The sequence below is a fragment of the Palaemon carinicauda genome, chromosome 2, assembly GCF_036898095.1.
Source record: "Palaemon carinicauda isolate YSFRI2023 chromosome 2, ASM3689809v2, whole genome shotgun sequence".
Taxonomy (NCBI): domain Eukaryota; kingdom Metazoa; phylum Arthropoda; class Malacostraca; order Decapoda; family Palaemonidae; genus Palaemon; species Palaemon carinicauda.
In genome coordinates this window covers 204,441,572-204,460,829 of record NC_090726.1, presented here as the reverse complement: position 1 = coordinate 204,460,829, position 19,258 = coordinate 204,441,572, and the positions used below count along the sequence as shown (strand labels likewise).

Genomic DNA, 19,258 nt, shown 5'->3' with positions numbered 1-19,258 from the left:
CTTCCATCTTGTCAAGTCATACTCTGCTTATAAAAGCCCTGTATACTGTATAGTGAGTACATATAGATACATGCACGAAAAAAAAAACAGGTAAATACAATGTTTATAAAGCTTCTTTCTCGATGAATGGGCTGCCACCCGGAAGGTAACGACATCTAGTTATATATATATATATATATATATATATATATATATATATATATATATATATATATATATATATATATATATATATATATATATATATATATTTATATCCGTAAAAATCACAGGGAAACATGCTGCTCAGATGCAAAAGAACCACATGGAAAACTAAATAACAACACACACACACACACACACACATATATATATATATATATATATATATATATATATATATATATATATATATATACATATACCTATATATATATATATATATATATATATATATATATATATATATATATATATATATGCATATATATATATATACAGTATATATATATAATATATATATGTATATATATATATATATATATATATATATATATGTATATATATATATATATATATATATATATATATATATATATATATATATATATATATATATATGTATTATAGCCACGAAAGGAAAAATGAAAAGACTTGATTGGAGTTAGTACTTACATCCACTAAGGACATCAACAGACTCGACAATGAGAATACATATACAAAGACATCGTATTTATACAGAAGAAGGGGATCCAACAGCTGTCAGTTTCTTAATAATTCCGGAAAGGTCAGATTTTAGATAAAAGGATAATACTGGATTAACGGAAAACAGACCTGGGCTTCGGTTCAAATTTCTACCTTGAGTACAGGAGATTAAAAAGGATTTAACAATATTCCTTTGGAAATAGTCATTTACATGGGTTATATTTTTCGCCTATGACCATCCAATTCTGTGACTTGACCATAACCAGTGGGAGGCCAAATCTGACCTTTCCGGTATTATTAAGAAACTAACAGCTGTTGGATCCCCTTCTTCTGTATACATGCGATGTCTTTGTATAGTTATTCTCATTATTGATTTTGATAATGTCCTGAGTGGATGAAAGTACTAACTCCAATCAAGTCTTTTCATTTTTCCTTTCGTGGCTATAATACATTTTATATTCATCAAGTGTCAGCTTTCGTGATTTCTACACACACACACAAACGCACACACACACACACACACACACACACACACACACACATATATATATATATATATATATATATATATATATATATATATATATATATATATATATATATATATATATATATATATTTACATATATATATACTATATGTATACATATATATCCAGACACTTGCTCTTCATTATATAGGGGAGATTACCTTTAAAATATTATCTATCGAACTATCTATTGTAACAATATAAATGAATGTAAAAAATAACTAACGAAAATAGAAAATTAATACACTAACATTTAAGAATCACAAAAGTAAGCCTTCACGTAAAATCAAACCTCTCTCTCTCTCTCTCTCTCTCTCTCTCTCTCTCTCTCTCTCTCTCTCTCTCTCTCTCTCTCTCTCTCTACCAGTAGGATCTCATCTCGCCAAATTTTCGATCAGAGAACAGGCCCCCTTTCGTTTGAAAATGGTAATGGCCATCCCATTAAATTTTATGCCACATTTTGCAACACATGCACAGGGGGAGAGGACCCCCAGTTGGCTAGAGGGACGAATCTCTGGTGAGTTAGAATTCTGAGAATTCCACAATAATAATAATAGTAACAATAATAATAATAATAATAATAATAATAATAATAATAACAACAACATTGCATTTTTTGGAGATTTCGATCTACTTTGGGGGAATCTTTAGAGTCAAAATTCTACAATAATAATAATAATAATAATAATAATAATAATAATAATAATAATAATAATAATATTAATAATAATAATAATAATAATAATAATATCAAAAATAATAATGACTAAGCTACTTCTAAAAAAAAGGACGCCTATTTAATGGGCCAAGATGAGAGCAACTGCACAGCTAAACTTGGAAGACAAGAAAGCCTTATGAAATATCTTCAAAAATATGTTAGTCTTCTCTTTCGCTTCCTATTTCAAAAATAAAAAATCAATAAAAGTTTATGGGAAAATCACAATAAAGTCTTGGGAAATATCTTGAAACAATGTTAGTCTTCTATTTCGCATCCTATTTAAAGAATAAAAAATATTATTACAACCCTAGTTGAAAAAGCAGGATGTTATAAGCCCAGGGGCCCCAGCAGGGAAAATAGCCCAGTGAGAAAAGGAAATAAAGAAAAATAAAAGTATTTAAGTATAGTAGCAGCATTAAAATAAATATTCCCTATAAAAACTATAACAAACCAAGAGGAAGAGAAACTAGATAGAAGTGTGCCCGAGTGTACCCTCAAGCAAGAGAACTCTAACCCAAGACAGTAGAAGACCATGGTACAGAGGCTATGGCACTACCTAAGACTAGAGAACAATGGTTTGATTTTGGAGTGTCCTTCTCCTAGAAGAACTGCCTACCATAGCTGAAGAGTCTCTTCTACACTTACCAAGAGGAAAGTAGCCGCTTAACAATTACAGTACACTGGTTAACCCCCTGGGTGAAGAAGAATTGTTTGGCAAACTCAGTGTTGTCAGGTGTATGAGAACAGAGGAGAATCTGTGAAGAATAGGCCAAACTATTCGGTGTGTGTGTGTGTGTAGGTAAAGGGAAAGGACCGTAACCAGAGAGAAGGGTCCTATGTAGTACTGTCTGGCCAGTCAACGGACCCCATAACTCTCTAGCGGTAGTATCTCAACGGGCGGTTGGTGCCTAGGTCAACCTACTACCTATTACCTAATAATAATAATAATAATAATAATAATAATCCTGACAAAGTAGGTCCAACTAACAGAAAAGGGTCCACTTGATCAACTTGGAAAACACCATAAATAAAAATCAACAAAATATTATATGAAAATCACAAGAAAGCCCTATGTAATATCTTGAAAAACGTTAAATCTTTTCACTCGCTTCCCATTTTTCAAAATAAAAACTAAAAAAAAATAAAAGTATTACACCCACGTGCTGCTCATCTCGACGGATTTTCGATCAGAGAGCATCCAGCCCCTTCGTTTGAAAAGAGGCAATGGCTTCCCATTAAATTTTATGCCACATTCTGCAACACATGTTCAGGGAGAAAAAAGGCGTCTGTTGGACTGATAGGTGTGTATCTCTCGAAGGTAAAAATTCCTACAACAGCAATAATACCATGATCTTCCACTGCCTTGGGTTAGATTTAATAAAAATTGACTTAAATTCTTCAATGATTTTTCTTATCAAATCATTTGCAGAAAATCCAAACTTTTCTATAGTTGGTTACCTATTGAAATTTAATAAATGAACTGATTTTTTTATTTTTTTATTTTAAAGACTGTTGGCTACACATACTGTTCTCTGTCATGGTCTTCCACTGCCTTGGGTTAGATTTAATAAAAATTGACTTAAATTCTTCAATGATTTTTCTTATCAAATCATTTGCAGAAAATCCAAACTTTTCTATAGTTGGTTACCTATTGAAATTTAATAAATGAACTGATTTTTTTATTTTGTTATTTTAAAGACTGTTGGCTACACATACTGTTCTCTGTCATGGTCTTCCACTGCCTTGGGTTAGATTTAATAAAAATTGACTTAAATTCTTCAATGATTTTTCTTATCAAATCATTTGCAGAAAGTCCAAACTTTTCTATTGTTGGTTACCTATTGAAATTTGATAAATGAACTGATTTTAAAGTCGTTTTGTTATTTTAAAGACTGTTGGCTACACATACTGTTCTCTGTCATGGTCTTCCACTGCCTTGGGTTAGATTTAATAAAAATTGACTTAAATTCTTCAATGATTTTTCTTATCAAATCATTTGCAGAAAGTCCAAACTTTTCTATTGTTGGTTACCTATTGAAATTTGATAAATGAACTGATTTTAAAGTCGTTTTGTTATTTTAAAGACTGTTGGCTACACATACTGTTCTCTGTCATGGTCTTCCACTGCCTTGGGTTAGATTTAATAAAAATTGACTTAAATTCTTCAATGATTTTTCTTATCAAATCATTTGCAGAAAGTCCAAACTTTTCTATAGTTGGTTACCTATTGAAATTTGATAAATGAACTGATTTTAAAGCCGTTTTGTTATTTTAAAGACTGTTGGCTACACATACTGTTCTCTGTCATGGTCTTCCACTGCCTTGGGTTAGATTTAATAAATAAAATGTTATATATACTTATCATTTTGTGGTAATCTCATGGTTTTCAACATTTAAAAAAAAACATCATATTGGTTTTTCATCTTGATTGGAGGCTTAGAAAAATAATCAAGCAGTAAAATATTAAAAGATTAGGCAAAACGAAACTGCCTCGAGACTGGGAACATCCTTGGCTTACAATTGATATATTGTCTTGGGGGTAGAGTTCTCTTGCTTGAGAGTATACTCGAGCACACTCTGTTATCTTATTTCTCTTCCTCTTGTTTTGTTAAGGTTTTTATAGTTTATATAGTAGATATTGATTTCAATGTCGTTACTCTTAAAATATTTAATTTTCCTTTTCTCCTTTCTTCACAGGGCTATTTTCCCTGTTGGAGCCCCTGGGCTTATTTCATCCTGTTTTTCCATTTAGGGTTGTAGCTTAGCAAATAATAATAATATTAACAATAATATAGCTATTATTTTTTGGGGGGGAGGGAGATTTCGATCTATTTTGGGGAGCCCTATAAAAATTAATTGTTTTTATTATGTGAGTTTTTAAAAGTATTTCCATAACTAAATTATTTAATTTTCATATGATTAACTAGAGCCATATAATCAATAGTTACTCTTAAGACGAAAGAGGCATTGTTCAAAATATCTTAAGAACTTTCTAAAGGTTTTAAAGATCACTCAAGAATGGCAGAGAAAAGGGACAGTAGCAATGTCCTAGAGACAGGAAAATATCATAGAGACAGGAAAATGTCCTAGAGACTAGAAAATGCCCTGGACAGGAAAATATCATAGAGACAGGAAAGTGTCCTAGAGACGAGAAAATACCCTAGACAGGAAAATGTCATGAAGACAGGAAAATGTCCTTAAGACTGACCATATAAACATCTGATTATCACCAAAGGCTCCTTCTCCATGAAGCAAGGACTGGGGAAGGTCGGGCACCTATAAGCACTCCCAAACCCGCCATCCCTCGCTCACAAGGATGCTGAGGTTGCAGACTCTACAAGAAACTATCGAGCTTGAACGGGTCTCGAACTCCCGTCCAACATATCGCCAAGCAGGGACGTTATGCACTTTACGGTGCTTCTTATTTCTAAGCTTAAGGGGGTGTTTCAAAGCTCAGTGCCTTTCCAAAAAATTTCTGTTCCATTTCACAAATATTCCATGGTGAATGTGAAACTCAAAAACCAATTCTATCCCCTGCATGGCGTCAAGGAGACTGTTTGCTTTTCCAGTGGCATAATTATTCAAAATAATTTAGATTAAGAAATAAGTATAATTCCGGCTAACTAAAATTTGTGCCAGACTAATAAAAAAAGGATCCCGCCCGATGGGTATTGTTATAGGTTATGGAATTTTCGCCAGAGAAAATTTGAAAATACCAAAAATAAAAAATTAACACAAGATTATTTGAAAATTGCAAGTGATCCTTCTTATGAAATTTCATCTAAAAAGGTTTTATTCCTCTCCCTTGTAGCCTTGTAATTTACCTTATTTCTTATGCAGATGATTTTATTCTTTTTGATAAATAGCTTACTTCTTATGCAGATGATGTTACTCTCTTTGAAATTGAGCTTTCTTTTCATGCAGATAATGTTACTCTTTGAAAATTAGCTTTTTTCTTATGCAGATAATGTTACTCTCTTTGAAATTTAGCTTATTTTTTACACAGACGATGCTACTCTCTTTAAAATTAGCTTATTTCTTATGCAGATGATGCTACTCTCTTTGAAACTAGCTTATTTCTTATGCAGATGATGTTACTCTCTTGGAAAATGAGCTTACTTTTTAGGCAGGTGATGTTGTTGTTTAAAAATTAGCTTATTTCTTATGCAGATGATGTTATTTTCTTTGATAATTTGCTTAATTCTTATGCAGATGATGTTACTATCTTAGAAAATTAGCTTACTTTTAATGCAGATGATGTTATTCTCTTTGATAATTTGCTTACTTCTTATGCAGAGGATGATACTCTTTTTGAAAATGAGCTTACTTTTTATGTAGATGATGGTGCTCTTTGATAATGAGCTTACTTCTTATGCAGATGATGTTACTCTTTGAAAATTAGCACATTTCTTATGCATATGATGTTATTCTCTTTGATAATTTGCTTACTTCTTATGCAGAAGAAGTTACTTTCTTTGAAAATGAGCTTACTTTTTATGCAGATGGTGTTATTCTCTTTGATAATTAGCTTATCTCTTACGCACATGATGCTACTCTGTTTAAAATTAGCTTATTTCATATGCAGACGATGCTACTCTCTTTAAAATTAGCTTATTTCTTACGCAGATGATGCTCCTCTCTTTAAAATTAGTTTCTTTTTATATGCAGACGATGGTACTCTCTTTAAAATTAGATTATTTCTTATGCAGATGATGCTACTCTCTTTTAAATTATCTTATTTCATATGCAGACGATGCTAATCTCTTTGCATATTTCTTATGCAGATGATATTACTCTCTTTGAAAACTAGCTTATTTCCTACCAGACGATTCTGCTCTCTTTAAATTTAGCTTATTTCTTATGCAGATGATGATATTCTCTTTGTAATTAACTTATTTCTTCATGAGCCGATGCTACCCATTTCAAATTAACTTATTTCCTATACAGATGATGTTAATCTCTTTGAAAATCAACTATTTAATTATGCAGAAGATGTTACTCTCTTTGAAAATTAGCTTATTTCTTACTCAGACGGTGCTACTCTATAAAATAATTTATTTCCTATGCAGATGATGTTACTCTCTTTGAAAATCAACTACTTATTTATGCAGAAGATGTTACTCTCTTTGAAAATCATCTATCTATTTATGCAGATGTTACTCTCTTTGAAAATTAGCTTTTTTCTTATGCAGATCATGTTATTATCTTTGCATTGATCCAGAATATAAAAGCAATGCAGCTAGAGGGTGCCCATGTCAACGTATTTTCGATCTGAGCGTAACCAGCCCCTTCGTTTTAAAACGTTGATAGCTTCCCGTTAAATTTTATACGTCATTCTGCAACACAATGTATTGGGGGAAAAGGCCTAAGTTGGCCGGAGGGGCGAATCTCTCAAGGGTCAAAATTATGCACTAATAATGATACTGCTTTTTTTAAGAGATGCCCATCAACTTTAGGAATAATAATGTAGATAATGTATTGTATATATCAACAAATATTTAATAACACTTGTAATTTCCCAGTATTACAATAACAAGAACAACAAAAACAGTAGTAGTAATAATAATAATAATAATAATAATAATAATAATAATAATAATAATTACAATAATAAAATTCAATAATAATAATATAATAATAATAATAACAATAATAATAGCAATAATAATGATTATAATAATAATAAAGATAATAATAATAATAATAAAATTCAATAATAACAATAATAATAATAATAATAATAATAATAATAATACTAAAAACGATAACAATAATAATAACAATAATAATAAAAATAATAATAATAATAACAATAATAATAATAATTATAATGCTCCCAAAATACATTAACCAAGTTAATTCTCCCCACGAGCTTAGTTCATATATTTACCTAATAAAGTCAATGCATTTTATTATCTTAATATAACCTCATTTGACCTTCTATCACACAAATAATCTAATAAATTTTGCTTTATAAAACGCAAGCGACCTTGTGATAGGAATACAAATCCTAATTAAGAACATTTCTGGAACCAATCTGCATTTTAAAGAATCCCCAACAAGTGAGTCATTTACTGTTTTTTTTTTTTTTTTTTTTTTTTTTTTTTTTTTTTTTTTTTTTTTTTTTTTTTTTTTTACGATCAAAATATCACATTGTTTAATTAGAAAAGGGTAAGAATCAAAATCAGGAGCACAAGCACTCACACAGAATCACTACTGTTGTTGATGTTGTTGTTGTTTTTGTTATTATTATTATTACTAGCTAAGCTACAACCCTTATTGAAAAAGCAGCATTCTATAAGCCCAAGGGCTCCAACAGGGAAAAATAGCCCAGTGAGGAACGGAAATAAGGAAATAAATAAACTACTAGAGAAGTAATGAACAATTAAAATAAAACGTTTTGAGAACAGTAACAACATTAAAACATCTTTCATATGATGTTATTAAAGTTTTTATTATTTATATGAGATATTTATTTCAATGTTGTTGCTCTTCTTAAGATATTTTATTTTTCTTTCCTCACTGAGCTATTTTCCTTGTCGGAGCCCCTGGGCTTATAACATCCTGCTTTTCCAACTAGGGTTGTAGCTTAGCAAATAATATGACAAGATTCGTTCTATAACATCATTCAATTCGAAATCAACTTCAACAAATGTAAAGGTATATATATATATATATATATATATATATATATATATATATATATATATATATATATATATATATATATATATATATATATATATATGATAAATTTTTGCACATTTAAACGTGTTTTTCATATTTCAAATAAGCCATATATATTAATACATTAAAGTCTGGATTCTCTTAACGACCTCGGGATCAGAGCCCCAGGCGAAATCACTCAAAAACTATAGTATCAGACCGGCCAGGATTTGAACCCTGGTCCAGGATACCTGTATGCCAGTGACCATGCTGAGTGGCATGATCACTGGCATACAGGTATCCTGGACCAGGGTTCAAATCCCGGCCGGTCTGATACTATAGTCTTTGAGTGATTTCGCTGGGGCTCTGATCCCGAGGTCGTTAAGAGAATCCAGACTTTAATGTATTAATATTTATGGCTTATTTGAAATATATAAATATACATAAATATATATATATACACACACACACACATATATATATATATATATATATATATATATATATATATATATATATATATATATATATATATATATATATATATACACACACCTTTAGATTTTAAAAAATTACTCTGAACACGTGCCAACACGTGTCGACTATATTACCTCATCAAAACTAATATTATGACAATCCTTCTCTATTTCACAATCGTGAATTGCATAATCCAAAAGATATTTCATTAATTTAATCCCAAAGATATGTCCTCAATCTTTCAATATAAGACGAGAATCTTTCTATAAAACCACTCAATTTGAAATCGACTTTAACAAATAAATGGGTGTATATATATATATATATATATATATATATATATATATATATATATATATATATATATATATATATATATATATATATACATATATATATATATATATATATATATATATACACCTCTCGATTTATAAAGATTACTCTGAACACGTGTCGAAGCCAAATAATAAATGGAGAAACATAAATACAGGTCCTTCTGGCGTCCTGAAAAGTATCTGGTGCACAGTTTCTTTCCTTCCGGAGGGATGTTGTCCTCTATTTTTGAACGCTACTGAGGTATTGTTTATTTGTTATAAACACACATATATATGTATATATATATATATATATATATATATATATATATATATATATATATATATATATATATATATATATATATATATATATATATATATATATACACATATATATATATACATAAATATATGCATATATATATAAATATATATATATATATATATATATATATATATATATATATATATATATATATATATATATATATATACTGTATATATATATATATATATATATATATATATATATATATATATGTATATATATATAAATATTTATATTTATATATATATATATTTATATATATATGTATATATATACATATACTAGTGTGCGCTACCCGTCAAAAATGACGTCTAAATATTAGATACACAAGGACATACACGCATACGCAATCCTCTATCATCAGGGTAATACTACTCCCCCTCCCCCTAACTGAAGACAGGGAGAGCTCAGCGTGACAGGAAAGGAATACATATCTATATTTATGTATCTATCTATCTATCTATCTATATATATATATATATATATATATATATATATATATATATATATATATATATATATATATATATAAATAATCACACACTTGCTCTTTATTATACAGGTGAGATATATGTATTAAAATTTCATAATAAAAGAATTAAAACACTAAATCTCTGCTTCTCCATACAGGTTCACCTCTGACCAGCATTCTTTTAAATTTCCTACAAGTTTATCGGCGCTAAAATAAATCCCACTAACTTCCCATTGAACCAAACTCGAGACAAAACGAGATAACGCCATCCTTGTATCCCGGAAAAAATAATTAATTCCCTTACGAATGCAAAGGGGTTGTGGTGGCCTATTGGAAATGTCCTTGCCCGTCGTTCTGCAGGACGGGAGATCGAGTCCTGCTCAAACTCGATAATTTCTTGTAGTGTCTGCAACCTCACCCTCCTTGTGAGCTAAAGAAGTGGGGATTGGAGGAGCCTGTAGGTCTACCTGCTGATCAGCAGCCATTGCCTGGCTCTCCCTGGTACTAGCTTGGGTGGAGAAGGGGCTTGGGCACTGATCATATGTATATATGGTCAGTCTCTAGGATAAAGGCATTGTCACTGTCCCTTGTCTTTGCCATTGCAGTGTTTACAACCTCACCATCCTTGTGAGCTAAGGATTCTGGGGTTGGGAGAGCCTGAAGGCCCACATGCTGAGTCATCGTCAGCCATTGCCTGGCCCTCCCTGATCCTACCTTGTATGGAGAAGGCTTGAGCGCTGATCATGTGTATACATGGCCAGTCTCTTGGGCATTGACACTGTTCCTTGTCTCTGCCATTGCAGTGTCTATAACCTCACCATCCTTGTGAACTATTGCTGGGAGTTGGGAGACCCTGAAGGTCTACATGCTGAGTCATCAGCAGCCACTGCCTGGCCCTCCCTGGTCATAATTTGTATGGAGAAGGGGCTTGGGCGCTGATCATATGTATATATGGCCAGTCTCTTGGGTATTGACACTGTTCCTTGTCTCTGCCATTGCAGTGTCTATAACCTCACCATCCTTGTGAACTATTGCTGGGAGTTGGGAGACCCTGAAGGTCTACATGCCGAGTCATCATCAGCCACGGCCTGGCCCTCCCTGTTCATAATTTGTATGGAGAAGGGGCTTGGGCGCTGATCATATGTATATAAGGCCATTCTCTAGGGTATTGTCACTGTCCCTTGCCTCTACCATTCATAAATGACCTTTAAACATTAAACCTTTATACTAGATATGTAAAGTCAAAGGTCCCGGATACATTTCATACATCCAGTCAAAGACAGGACTCACAATAAGGAACTAATAGAAAGCAACTATGATCTAAGCAGCAAATGCAATCTAAGTTTCAGACAAGGAAGGAGGGAACCTACTCGGCCATTAATCCACGGTGGGCCAAAGTGCCCCTCCTAATTTGATAAGGCGGCAAGGGGGAAGTTAATTCAAGTTATGTCATATGTCTCTCGGAGAGAGGAAGAGGCTGAGTGATCTACTTGCCCGTCTGTCTATCTGACTTTCTGAGACTTTTGGATCTTAAGAGAACTTTTAAATGAATTAAGTGGTATAGGTTAATTGAATTCACTTGGGGAATTCATAATCAATTGAGGGAATCACTGCTTATTTTATTTTGTAATTACAAAGATGAGAGAGAGAGAGAGAGAGAGAGAGAGAGAGAGAGAGAGAGAGAGAGAGAGAGAGAGAGAGCGAGAGAGAGAGAGAGACGCAATCTCCTTTATAAAACAGAGCAAGACTGAACGCGTTCGAATCTCTGCCCAGCCAGAAGCTATTACCACAAATGAATCCAGTGGATATATATTCCCAATATAGAATTCGGTATCAAATGCCATTGTGGTTGATATTTACACTGATTAAAATCACGAGTGTTCGTGATAAATAAATATATATATATTTTATATATATATATATATATATATATATATATATATATATATATATATATATATATATATATATATATATATATATATATATATATATATATATATATAAAACTATTCAGTCACCAGTCAAGGGGTCACGTACACTAGTTTTAAATGACTAACTTCACGTCGAAATTAAAAGCTGAATATACCTGGAAATTTAAAAAGAGAACACTTTGGAAAAAATTAACCAAGTTGCATCATTTTACACAGCAACGTACTAACAAAGCAGGAAAAATTATCTTTGTTTATATTTCAGCAGAACAAATAACAGGAAAGATTATCTTTGTCTACATATCAGCAGACGAACAAACAACAGGAAAGATATCTTTGATTACTTATCAGCAGACGAACAAACAAAAGGAAAAATTATCTTTGTCTACATATCAGCAGACGAACAAACAAAAGGAAAGATTATCTTTGTCTACATATCAGCAGACGAACAAACAACAAGGAAGATTATCTTTGTCTACATATCAGCAGACGAACAAACAAAAGGAAAGATTATCTTTGTCTACATATCAGCAGACGAACAAACAAAAGGAAAGATTATCTTTGTTTACATATCAGCAGACGAACAAACAACAAGGAAGATTATCTTTGTCTACATATCAGCAGACGAACAAACAACAAGGAAGATTATCTTTGTCTACATATCAGCAGACGAACAAACAACAAGGAAGATTATCTTTGTCTACATATCAGCAGACGAACAAACAAAAGGAAAGATTATCTTTGTCTACATATCAGCAGACGAACAAACAACAAGGAAGATTATCTTTGTCTACATATCAGCAGACGAACAAACAAAAGGAAAGATTATCTTTGTTTACATATCAGCAGACGAACAAACAACAAGGAAGATTATCTTTGTCTACATATCAGCAGACGAACAAACAACAAGGAAGATTATCTTTGTCTACATATCAGCAGACGAACAAACAACAAGGAAGATTATCTTTGTCTACATATCAGCAGACGAACAAACAAAAGGAAAGATTATCTTTGTCTACATATCAGCAGACGAACAAACAACAAGGAAGATTATCTTTGTCTACATATCAGCAGACGAACAAACAAAAGGAAAGATTATCTTTGTTTACATATCAGCAGACGAACAAACAACAAGGAAGATTATCTTTGTCTACATATCAGCAGACGAACAAACAACAAGGAAGATTATCTTTGTCTACATATCAGCAGACGAACAAACAACAAGGAAGATTATCTTTGTCTACATATCAGCAGACGAACAAACAAAAGGAAAGATTATCTTTGTCTACATATCAGCAGACGAACAAACAAAAGGAAAGATTATCTTTGTTTACATATCAGCAGACGAACAAACAACAAGGAAGATTATCTTTGTCTACATATCAGCAGACGAACAAACAACAAGGAAGATTATCTTTGTCTACATATCAGCAGACGAACAAACAAAAGGAAAGATTATCTTTGTCTACATATCAGCAGACGAACAAACAAAAGGAAAGATTATCTTTGTCTACATATCAGCAGACGAACAAAGAGCAAGGATGATATTGTCTACATATCAGCAGACGAACAAACAAAAGGAAAGATTATCTTTGTCTACATATCAGCAGACGAACAAACAAAAGGAAAGATTATCTTTGTCTACATATCAGCAGACGAACAAACAACAAGGAAGATTATCTTTGTGTACATATAAGCAGACGAACAAAGAGCAAGGATGATTATCTTTGTCTACATATCAGCAGACGAACAAAGAGCAAGGATGATATTGTCTACATATCAGTAGACGAACAAACAACAGGAAAGATTATCTTTGTTTACATATCAGCAGACGAACAAACAAAAGGAAAGATTATCTTTGTCTACATATCAGCAGACGAACAAAGAGCAAGGATGATATTGTCTACATATCAGTAGACGAACAAACAACAGGAAAGATTATCTTTGTTTACATATCAGCAGACGAACAAACAAAAGGAAAGATTATCTTTGTCTACATATCAGTAGACGAACAAACAACAGGAAAGATTATCTTTGTTTACATATCAGCAGACGAACAAACAAAAGGAAAGATTATCTTTGTCTACATATCAGCAGACGAACAAAGAGCAAGGATGATATTGTCTACATATCAGTAGACGAACAAACAACAGGAAAGATTATCTTTGTTTACATATCAGCAGACGAACAAACAAAAGGAAAGATTATCTTTGTCTACATATCAGTAGACGAACAAACAACAGGAAAGATTATCTTTGTTTACATATCAGCAGACGAACAAACAAAAGGAAAGATTATCTTTGTCTACATATCAGTAGACGAACAAACAACAGGAAAGATTATCTTTGTTTACATATCAGCAGACGAACAAACAAAAGGAAAGATTATCTTTGTCTACATATCAGCAGACGAACAAAGAGCAAGGATGATATTGTCGTCATATCAGTAGACGAACAAACAACAGGAAAGATTATCTTTGTTTACATATCAGCAGACGAACAAACAAAATGAAAGATTATCTTTGTCTACATATCAGTAGACGAACAAACAACAGGAAAGATTATCTTTGTTTACATATCAGCAGACGAACAAACAAAAGGAAAGATTATCTTTGTCTACATATCAGTAGACGAACAAACAACAGGAAAGATTATCTTTGTTTACATATCAGCAGACGAACAAACAAAAGGAAAGATTATCTTTGTCTACATATCAGTAGACGAACAAACAACAGGAAAGATTATCTTTGTTTACATATCAGCAGACGAACAAACAAAAGGAAAGATTATCTTTGTCTACATATCAGCAGACGAACAAACAACAAGGAAGATTATCTTTGTGTACATATAAGCAGACGAACAAAGAGCAAGGATGATTATCTTTGTCTACATATCAGCAGACGAACAAAGAGCAAGGATGATATTGTCTACATATCAGTAGACGAACAAACAACAGGAAAGATTATCTTTGTTTACATATCAGCAGACGAACAAACAAAAGGAAAGATTATCTTTGTCTACATATCAGCAGACGAACAAAGAGCAAGGATGATATTGTCTACATATCAGTAGACGAACAAACAACAGGAAAGATTATCTTTGTTTACATATCAGCAGACGAACAAACAAAAGGAAAGATTATCTTTGTCTACATATCAGTAGACGAACAAACAACAGGAAAGATTATCTTTGTTTACATATCAGCAGACGAACAAACAAAAGGAAAGATTATCTTTGTCTACATATCAGCAGACGAACAAAGAGCAAGGATGATATTGTCTACATATCAGTAGACGAACAAACAACAGGAAAGATTATCTTTGTTTACATATCAGCAGACGAACAAACAAAAGGAAAGATTATCTTTGTCTACATATCAGTAGACGAACAAACAACAGGAAAGATTATCTTTGTTTACATATCAGCAGACGAACAAACAAAAGGAAAGATTATCTTTGTCTACATATCAGTAGACGAACAAACAACAGGAAAGATTATCTTTGTTTACATATCAGCAGACGAACAAACAAAAGGAAAGATTATCTTTGTCTACATATCAGCAGACGAACAAACAACAAGGAAGATTATCTTTGTGTACATATAAGCAGACGAACAAAGAGCAAGGATGATTATCTTTGTCTACATATCAGCAGACGAACAAAGAGCAAGGATGATATTGTCTACATATCAGTAGACGAACAAACAACAGGAAAGATTATCTTTGTTTACATATCAGCAGACGAACAAACAAAAGGAAAGATTATCTTTGTCTACATATCAGCAGACGAACAAAGAGCAAGGATGATATTGTCTACATATCAGTAGACGAACAAACAACAGGAAAGATTATCTTTGTTTACATATCAGCAGACGAACAAACAAAAGGAAAGATTATCTTTGTCTACATATCAGTAGACGAACAAACAACAGGAAAGATTATCTTTGTTTACATATCAGCAGACGAACAAACAAAAGGAAAGATTATCTTTGTCTACATATCAGCAGACGAACAAACAAAAGGAAAGATTATCTTTGTCTACATATCAGCAGACGAACAAACAAAAGGAAAGATTATCTTTGTCTACATATCAGCAGACGAACAAAGAGCAAGGATGATATTGTCTACATATCAGTAGACGAACAAACAACAGGAAAGATTATCTTTGTTTACATATCAGCAGACGAACAAACAAAAGGAAAGATTATCTTTGTCTACATATCAGTAGACGAACAAACAACAGGAAAGATTATCTTTGTTTACATATCAGCAGACGAACAAACAAAAGGAAAGATTATCTTTGTCTACATATCAGCAGACGAACAAACAAAAGGAAAGATTATCTTTGTCTACATATCAGCAGACGAACAAACAACAAGGAAGATTATCTTTGTGTACATATACGCAGACGAAAAAAGAGCAAGGATGATTATCTTTGTTTACATATCAGCAGACGAACAAAGAGCAAGGATGATTATCTTTGTTTACATATCAGCAGACGAAAAAAGAGCAAGGATGATTATCTTTGTTTACATATCAGCAGACGAACAAAGAGCAAGGATGATTATCTTTGTTTACACATCAGCAAACGAACAAACAGCAAGGCAGATTATCTTTGTCTACATATCAGTAGACGAACAAACAACAGGAAAGATTATCTTTGTCTACATATCAGCAGACGAACAAACAAGAAAAATTATCTTTACCTATCATCAATTAACTCCCTCCCCCCCCCCCCATCTCGCTCTCCCCCACGGAGCCCAAGTCTCCCAATACATTATCGTGCATTTTCTCTCGTCACTTGCAGGGTCTCGTATATCCTGCTTCGAGTGTTATTACCAAAGTTGGATTTTGATCCTCTCTTCCAGGCAGGGTCATGAAATTCCTTGAACAGTCTCTCTTTGACTGAGTTTTAAACATTCTCACAGATTTGGAGAGAAAGCAATTGATTCTCTCTCTCTCTCTCTCTCTCTCTCTCTCTCTCTCTCTCTCTCTCTCTCTCTCTCTCTCTCTCTCTCTCTCTCTCTCTCTCCATGATACTTTTAGGGTCTACATGGATATTATTACAAACATACCCTATGGAGATAAGTGTTGACTGAAAATCGGAGCATAACGACTTGGAATAGAGTAAAAACAGAGAGGATTTCACACTAAAGGAGTGAGTGAGAGAGAGAGAGAGAGAGAGAGAGAGAGAGAGAGAGAGAGAGAGAGAGAGAGAGAGAGAGAGAGTCAAAGTGGGAGAAATAGGTCAGCATTAGAAAAAGAGAGCATGATTATTATATAATCCGCATATTTCAAATCAAATACCAAAAGCCTGAAAACACAACTGATAGCATCAGGTGATACGTTCGCTACACAAGAAAGAGTAATTTCAAGGGTAAAAGTTATACAGGTGAATGAAAGCTAGTAAGAGAGAACTATTAATGTTTGCATGAATAGGAGAAGGATGGAAAGGGGGGAGTAATGTATTCTTGTTAAGAAACGTGCTGGTTGATATTGGGATGAGAAAAGAGTTGAATTATTGTTATAGATACTACCGCTAGAGAGTTATGGGGTCTTTTGACTGGCCAGACAGTACTACATTGGATCCTTCTCAATGGTCACGGTTCATTTTCCCTTTGCCTACATATACACTGAAGAGTGTGGTCTATTCTTTACATACTCTCCTCTGTTCTCATACATCTGACAACACTGAGACTACCCAACAATTCTTCTTCACCCAAGGGGTTTACTACTGGAATGTAATTGTTCAGTGGTTACTTTCCTGTTGGTAAGGGTAGAAGAGACTCTTTAGCTATGGTAAGCAGCTCTTCTAGGAGAAGCACACTCCAAAATCAAACAATTGTTATCTAGTCTTAGGTAGTGCCATAGCCTCTGTACCATGGTCTTCCACTGTCTTGGGTTAGAATTCTCTTGCTTGAAGGTACACTCGAGCACATTATTCTATATTATTTCTCTTCCTCTTGTTTTGTCAAAGTTTTTATAGTTTATATAGGAGATATTTATTTCAATGTTGTTACTGTTCTAAAAATATCTTATTTTCAATCCTCACTGGGCTATTTTCATTGTTGGAGCCCCTGAGCTTATAGCATCCTGCTTTCCTACTAGGGCTGTAGCTTAGCAAGTAATAATAATAATAATAATAATAATAATAATAATAATAATAATAATAATAATAATAATAATATCGTCATTAATAATAATAATAATAATAATAATAATAATAATAATAATAATAATAATAATAATAATAATAATAATAATATGTAAAGTACACAATATGCCAAGATATAGGCAAAAGGGTTATAATATTAAAAATAGTCCCTTAAAATTGTGGCCAGGAAGCTGTTCACAAACATACACACACACACACACAAAGGGGGTAAAACATAACCTCTTTTCAACTTCGTTGGCGGGGTGGTAGTAGTAGTAGTAATAACAACAATAATAATAACAATAATAACAATAATAATAATAATAATAATAATAATAATAATAGATTTGTTTTTATCTTTCCTCAGGAAAGGAGATCCACAAAGAACACAGTAGTGTTGAGGAATGTGTCATTCGACTCGGCCGGAAAGTATAAGTGTGAAGTGGTAGCAGAATCTTCATTCGAGAAGGACTCCGATTTCATGGACATGAGAGTTATTGGTGAGTACCCTGGTGTTTCAAACAGCTGATTGTTGATCTCATAAAGCTATCTGGAGACTGGAGTAACTTAGTTTTAGTCTCTGAGATAAGAGAACACAGCAGAATTAACCTCTTTTAAAACACTATTATAATGTCTTGCTCAGTATTCGTAGAGACACAGTTATTGGTGAGTAGTATGCTGTTTATAACAGCTGATTGTTGATCTTCTGAAGCTATCTGGAGACTGGAGTAACTTAGTTCTAGTCTCTGAGATAAGAGAACACAGTAGAATTAACCTCTTTTAAAACACTATTATAATGTCTTGCTCAGTATTCGTAGGACATAGTTATTGGTGAGTAGTATGCTGTTTATAACAGCTGATTCTTGGTCTCCTGAAGATATCTGGAGACTGGAGTAACTTAGTTTTAGTCTCTGAGATAAGAGAACACAGTAGAATTAACCTCTTTTAAAACACTATTATAATGTCTTGCTCAGTATTCGTA

At 32.5% G+C, this 19,258-nt stretch overlaps 1 pseudogene; it reads left to right on the top strand.

Moving 5' to 3' along the window:
* Nucleotides 1–19,258, top strand: part of LOC137622054 (uncharacterized) — a 181,445-nt pseudogene that overhangs the window by 94,273 nt on the left and 67,914 nt on the right.